The following is a 7020-nucleotide window of genomic DNA, read 5'->3' on the forward strand; positions in this document are numbered from 1 at the left end:
AACTAAAAACAATAAAATTACAAATGATAAAGCTCACCAGTAAAGCCAAACATATAGTTAAGGTATGAAATCATCCACAAAAAAAATATGATATCAAAACCAGCAATCATGAGAAGAGGAGAGTGTCAAAGACAAATATTGGAAAGGACTAACAATCTTGTATAGGAGGTTTCTCTGTGGCAGAGTGGGTTAATAATATGGCTTGTCTCTGGTAGCATCAGTTTGGTCCCCAGCCCAGTGCAGTGAGATAAGGATCCAGAGTTGCTACAGCTGTGGTGTAAATTGCAGATCTGGTTGAGATTCAATCCCTGACCCAGGAACTTCCATATGCCATGAGCACAGCCGAAAATGGAAAAATAAATAAATAACAACTTTTAAAATCTTCAATATAAATAAGTACTGCTATATTAAAACCTCAGGATAATCACAAAGCAAAATTTAAATAGATATACAAAAGAAAAAGCAATTTAAACACAACACTAAAGATAATCATTGGACCATGAAAGAAGACTACAAAAGAGGAAGGGAAAAAAAGGACTAAAATAATAAATTCAAAACAATTAACAAAATGACAGTAAGTACATATATATTGACAATTACATTGAATGTAAATGGGTTAAATGCTCCAAACAAAAGACATGGACATTTTTCATGCATATGAAAACAATGCTATCTACAAAAGACCCACTTCAGACCTAAGGACACATATGGACTGAAAAAGGTATTACATGCAAATGGAAATTAAAAGAAAGCTATAGTAGAAATACTCACAGCAGACAAAATAAACTTTAAGATATAGTTGCAATAGAGAAAGAAGGACACTACATAATAACCAAAGGATCAAGAAGAAGATAAAACAATTGTAAATATATATGCACCCAACATAGGAGGAGCTCAATAGATAAGATAACTGTTAACAACCAGAAAAGAAAAAATTAACAATAACACAATAATAGTGGGGGACTTTTCTGTCTGGATGATGGGAAGATCTTCCAGACAGAAAAGCAGTAAGGAAATACAGGCCTAAAATGATGAATTAAACCACTTGTACTTAATTGATGTTTATGAAACAGTCCACCTGAAAGCAGCAGAATACACATTTTTTTCAAGTGCACATGGAATATTCTACAGGATAGAACACAGCTTAAGCCACAAATCTTAGGTCTCAGTAAATTTAAGAAACTTCAAATCCCATTGAGCACATTTTCTGGACCACAATGCTATAAGACTAGAAATCAACTACAGGAATAAAAAAAAACTGCAAAAAACACTAACTCACATGAAGACCAAAAATATGCTACTAAGGAATCAATGGTTCAATGAGGAAATCAAATAATACCTAGAGACAAATGAAAATGAAAACAAAATGATTCAGCAAAAGCAGTTCTAGAGCGAAGTTTATGGCAATAAAATATTGTCCCAGGAAATAAGAAAAATCTCAAAAACCAGCCTCAACTTATACCTATAGAAGAAGAACAAAGAAAATCCAAAATTAATGTAAGTAAGGGAATCATAAAGATCAGAGCAGGAAGAAATGAAAGACAAAACAATATAAAAGATAAATGAGGAGTTCCCGTCGTGGCGCAGTGGTTAACGAATCCGACTAGGAACCACGAGGTTGCGGGTTTGGTCCCTGCCCTTGCTCAGTGGGTTAACGATCCGGCATTGCTGTGAGCTGTGGTGTAGGTTGAAGACGCGGCTCGGATCCCGCGTTGCTGTGGCTCTGGCGTAGGCCAGTGGCTACAGCTCTGATTCAACCCCTAGCCTGGGAACCTCCATATGCCATGGGAGTGGCCCAAGAAATAGCAACAACAACAACAACAACAACAACAACAAAAAAGACAAAAGACAAAAAAAATAGATAAATGAAACTAATAGATGGTACTTTGAGAAGATCAAGAAAATTTATAAACCTTAATGTTCATCAAGAAAAAAAGAGAGGACTCAAATCAATAAAATTAGAAATGAAAAAGAAGTTAAATCTGATGCTATGGAAACACAAAAGATCATAAGAAACTACTACAAGCAACTATAAAGCAATAAAATGAACAACCAGAAGAAATGGTCAAAGTCTTATAAAAGTACAATCTTCTAAGACTGAATAAGTAAAAATAGAAAAATATGAACAGACCTATCACAAGAACTGAAATTGAAACTGCTGTTTAAAAACCTTCCAACAAACAAAAGTCCAGGACCAGATGGCTTCACAAGTGAATTCTAGCAAATATTCAGAGTAGAGTTAATATCTATGTTTCTCAAACTAGTCCAAAAACTTGCAGCAGAAGGAATACTCCCAAGCTCATTCTATAAGGCCACCATCATCCTAATTACCAAAACCAAAGATACCACAAAAAAGAAATAAAGTCCAATATCACTGATGAATATAGATGCAATAATCCTCACCAAAATACTAGCAAACTGAATACACCAATACACTAAAAGGATAATATACTATGATCAAGTGGGATTTATCTGTTAGGCAAGCATTTTTCAATATCTTCAAATCAACCAGTGTGATACACTACATTAACAAATTGAAGAGCAAAAACCATATGATCATCTTAATAGAGGCAGAAAAATTTTTGACAAAATCCAATCCCCATTTCTGATAAAAATCCTCCAGAAAAATGAGCATAGAAAGAACCTACCTTAATATAATAAAGGCTATATATGACAAACCCAGTACTAACATCATTCTCAATGGTGAAAAGCTGAAAGAATTTCCACTAAGACAAGGAACAAGACAAGGATGTCTACCCTCAGCCCTTTTATTCCACATAGTTTTGGAAGTCCTAGCTATGGCAATCAAAGAAAAACAAAATAAAAGTAATTCCAATTGGAAAAGAAGTCAAACTGTCACTATTTGCAGATGACATGATAGTATACATAGAAAATCCTAAAGATACTATTGGAAAAACCACTATATCTAATCAATGAATTCAGAAAAGTTGCAGGATACAAAATTAATACACATGGAGTTCCCGTCATGGCTCAGTGGTTAACAAATCCAACTAGGAACCATGAAGTTGAGGGTTCGATCCCTGGCCTTGCTCAGTGGGTTAAAGATCTGGCATTGCCATGAGCTGTGGTGTAGGTTTCATTTGCAGATATGGCTCAGATCCCATGTTCCTGTGGCTCTGGCATAAGGCCAGTGGCTATAGCTCTGATTGGACCCCTAGCCTGGGAAACTCCATATGCCTCAAGTGTGGCCCTATAAAGAAAATAATAATAATAAAATTACTACACAGAAATCTCTCCCATTTCTATGTTAACAACAAAATCTCAGAAAAAGAAATTAAGGAAGTAATCCCATTTACCATCACAACAAAAATAATAAAATACCTAGGTATAAACTTACCTAAGGAGGCAAAAATCTTTACTTTGAAAACTGTAAGATGCTGGAGAACAAAATTGAAGATGACACTAACAGATGGAAAGATATACCACGCTCTTGGATTGGAAGAATCAATATTGTCAAAATGACTACAGACTCAAAGCAGTCTATAGATTCAATACAATCACTATCAAATCACCAATGGCATTTTTCAAAGAACTTGAACAGAAAAATAAAAAAATTGTATGGAAACACAAAAGTCCCCTAAAAGCCAAGCACTTATAAGAAAGAAAAATGGAGCTGGAGGAATCATGCTCCCTAACTTCAGACTATACTACAAAGCTACAATCCTCAAAATAATATAGTACTGGCACAAAAACAGAAACACAGCTCAGGAGAACAGGATAGACAGCCCAGAAATAAACTCATGCACCTATGGTCAACAAATCTAATACAAAGGAGGCAAGAATATAAAATGGAGAAAAACAGTCTCTTCAATAAGTCATGCTGGGAAAACTTGACAGCTACATATAAAGAATGAAATTAAAACACTCTCTAACACCATACACAAAAGTAAATCAAAATGAATTAAAGACCTAAATGTAAGACCAAATACTGTGAAACTCTTAGAGGAAACGATAGGCAGAACACTCTTTGACATAAATTGCAGCAATGTTTTGACATCTACCTCCTAGAATAATGAAAATATTTAAAAAGGGACCTAAAGTTTTTGCAAGCAAAGGAAACCATATGAAAAGATGACCCACTGAATGGGAGGAAAACCTTTGTAAAAGAAGCAGATCTCAAGGGATTAATCCTAAAAATATAGAAACAACTCACAGACCTCAATATCAAATAAACAACACAATAAAAAAAATAACAGAAGATCTAAACTGTTATTTCTCCAAAAACCCAGATGGCCAATAAACACATGATAATATGCTTAATATCACTAATTATCAGAGAAATGCAAATCAAAAATACAAGGAGGGTCCCACCTTATACCAGTCAGAATGGCCATCATCAAAATGACTGCAAACAGTAAATGCTGGAGAGGGTGTGTAGAAAATGGAACCCTCTTATATTATTGGTAGGGACGTAAGTTGGTACAAGTACAATGGAAAACGATAGGGAGATTCCTCAAAAAACTAAAAATAGAACTACAATAGATCCAGCAATCCCACTCCTGGGCATCTGTCCAGAGAAAACCATATTTCTAAATGATACATGCACCCCAATGTTCACTGCAGCACAATTTACAACAGCCAAAACATGTAAGCAATCTAAATGTCTATCAGGAGGAATGGATAAAGAAGATGTGGTGCATATATACAAAGGAATCAATATCACTCAGCCATTTTTATGAAATAATGGCATTTGCAACAACATACGTGGCTCTGGAAACTATCATACTAAGTTAATCAGATAGTTAAAGACAAACATCATATAATATCACTTATATGTGGAATCTAAAAAGAAAAGTATACAAATGAACTTATTTGCAGACCAGAAACAGACTCACAGACTTCAAAAACAAAATTATGGTTACAAAGGAGAAAGGTAGAGGGAGAAGTGATGTACTGAGGGTTTGAGATTGGCATATGCACACTATTGTATATGGAATGGGAATGGGAATCTGCTGTAAAGCACAGGAAACCTTACTCAATATTTTAATAACCTATATGGGAAAAGAAACTAAAACAATGAATATATGTATATCTATAACTGAATCACTTTGTTGTATAGGAGAAATTACCTCAACATTGTGAATTAACTATAATTCATTAAAACTTACAAAAAACTGTAAGCATAAATTGTAAAATTGCCCATCATAAAACAAATATTAATTGAGCATTTTATCTCAGGCATTGCGATCAAAGACATAAAAATGAATAAGGCAGAGAGGTCTTTTCTCAAAATTTTACCACCTAGCAATGGAAATCTACAAATGTAAAGTAAAAATTTTTTATCTACAGGAAGGCCCTGAAAGTGATATTGTCAGCTTAATCTGACCTTACTGAGAAAGAATTTGGTAAGAACTGATGTTTAAGTAGGGTCTTGAAGGACAGTTCTTCAAGCTCATTCACAAAAATATGAGGAGGAATGCCGTGTGCAAAGACACAGTGACATGGAGTGGAGTGTGTGAATGTGGTGCTCTACAGCTGAACATGAAATGCTACTGCTCAGTCAATATTTGTTAAATAAGTGAATGAGAGAATGGCAAGCCAGCACCTTAAATGATTGCTCTATAGCCCAACTCAACTATGTGGATTAGAGTTGGAGGATTTTAAGTGTTTTCAAAGAAGAATCTTTTGAAACTTAGGGAGTGGAATGAAAAGGCAAAAGCAATTTTAGTCTCTTTATTGCTGTAGAAACATTTTTCAAACATCTTTATGAAGACAATTCTCACAAAATTTTTTCAGGTGTTAATAATACTGTTCCCTGTTACATAGTTCTCAGAAAGAGGCACTGAACCAGAATATGGTTTTAGCCATTGTAGGGCACAAGACACCCTCTCTAAGTTCTGTGGACTCTGATCTCTTGTGAATTGTTCGGTAAAGTCATGGACTTAAGGATTAGGTCCACTTAGGTGTAGATATTCCCCTAAGTTTTCATGTGAGGGTTGAATGATTTCTACTTTTAAAAAAGTTTATTCTTTTCATTTTTATCCTACACAAATATTATTGGTTGTCATTTATTTGTCCAAAACATGTCCTTTAAAGTATTTACCCTGGCTCTTCAATATATTTCAATGTAATATCAGGTTATATCTTTGTTTAGACAAAATGACCCACTTACTGAGTTTCTTTAGGTATCATGACCATAGGCAAGAGAATTTCTTATTTAATTTTTAAAAATAATAATATAAAACAGTAGATTCTTGATATAATCTATTTAATATCTATAATCTTCAATACAAAACCAATATTAACTAAAATTATGAATGTGTTTTCCAACTTTAGGGAAAAACTCATGTACGCATTTTAGAAACATTGATCAATTTGGATTAAATGAAATTTATAGACCAGGCTATCTAAATATCTCATTTAGTTAGTGTATGCAAAGTAAGTTGATTCAGTTGAATTAACCACAAGTTCAAACTAACTCTTTTTGCATCCTTATTAATCAGGTTAGGATTCCTGTTTTATGAATACAAGCAAAAAAATTGAGCAGTTTTGCTAGAGGCTTGTTTCAGGGCATGAGAATTAAGTGAAAAGTCATCCTTCATTCCCTTGATGGACTGAAAACAGCCTGCAGTCCTCAATACTGAGTTTTAGATAATGTGGAATTGCTGTATTCACAGAGCATATACTTTCTGAGGAAAAATGAAGGTCATTTATTATAGGATTGTCAGCCAAGTGCACAATGTTTCTTTGATTAGAGAAAAGTGGTTTTGCATGTTACGCCTTGGGATATTTCTTTACTTTTTTTTTTCCTTCCAAGAGGATTTTGTGGATTGTTGCTAATACTTCACATGCTGATTTTCAGTATGAAATTTGTTACATGATGTTCCAAAGGTGATGCACAAGATAGCTTAAGTTAATTTAGAAAGTTTGTGTTTTTCTCTAATGGAGAAAATACTGCATAACTTTAGAAGCCCTTGTAAAAGACAGCAGTGAGGAAATAGCCAAAAGGCAAGTTCTTTACTCCTGAAGTTTTAGAATGTAACCATTTTGAGGAAAATG

The sequence above is a fragment of the Phacochoerus africanus genome, chromosome 6, assembly GCF_016906955.1.
Source record: "Phacochoerus africanus isolate WHEZ1 chromosome 6, ROS_Pafr_v1, whole genome shotgun sequence".
NCBI lineage: Eukaryota > Metazoa > Chordata > Mammalia > Artiodactyla > Suidae > Phacochoerus > Phacochoerus africanus.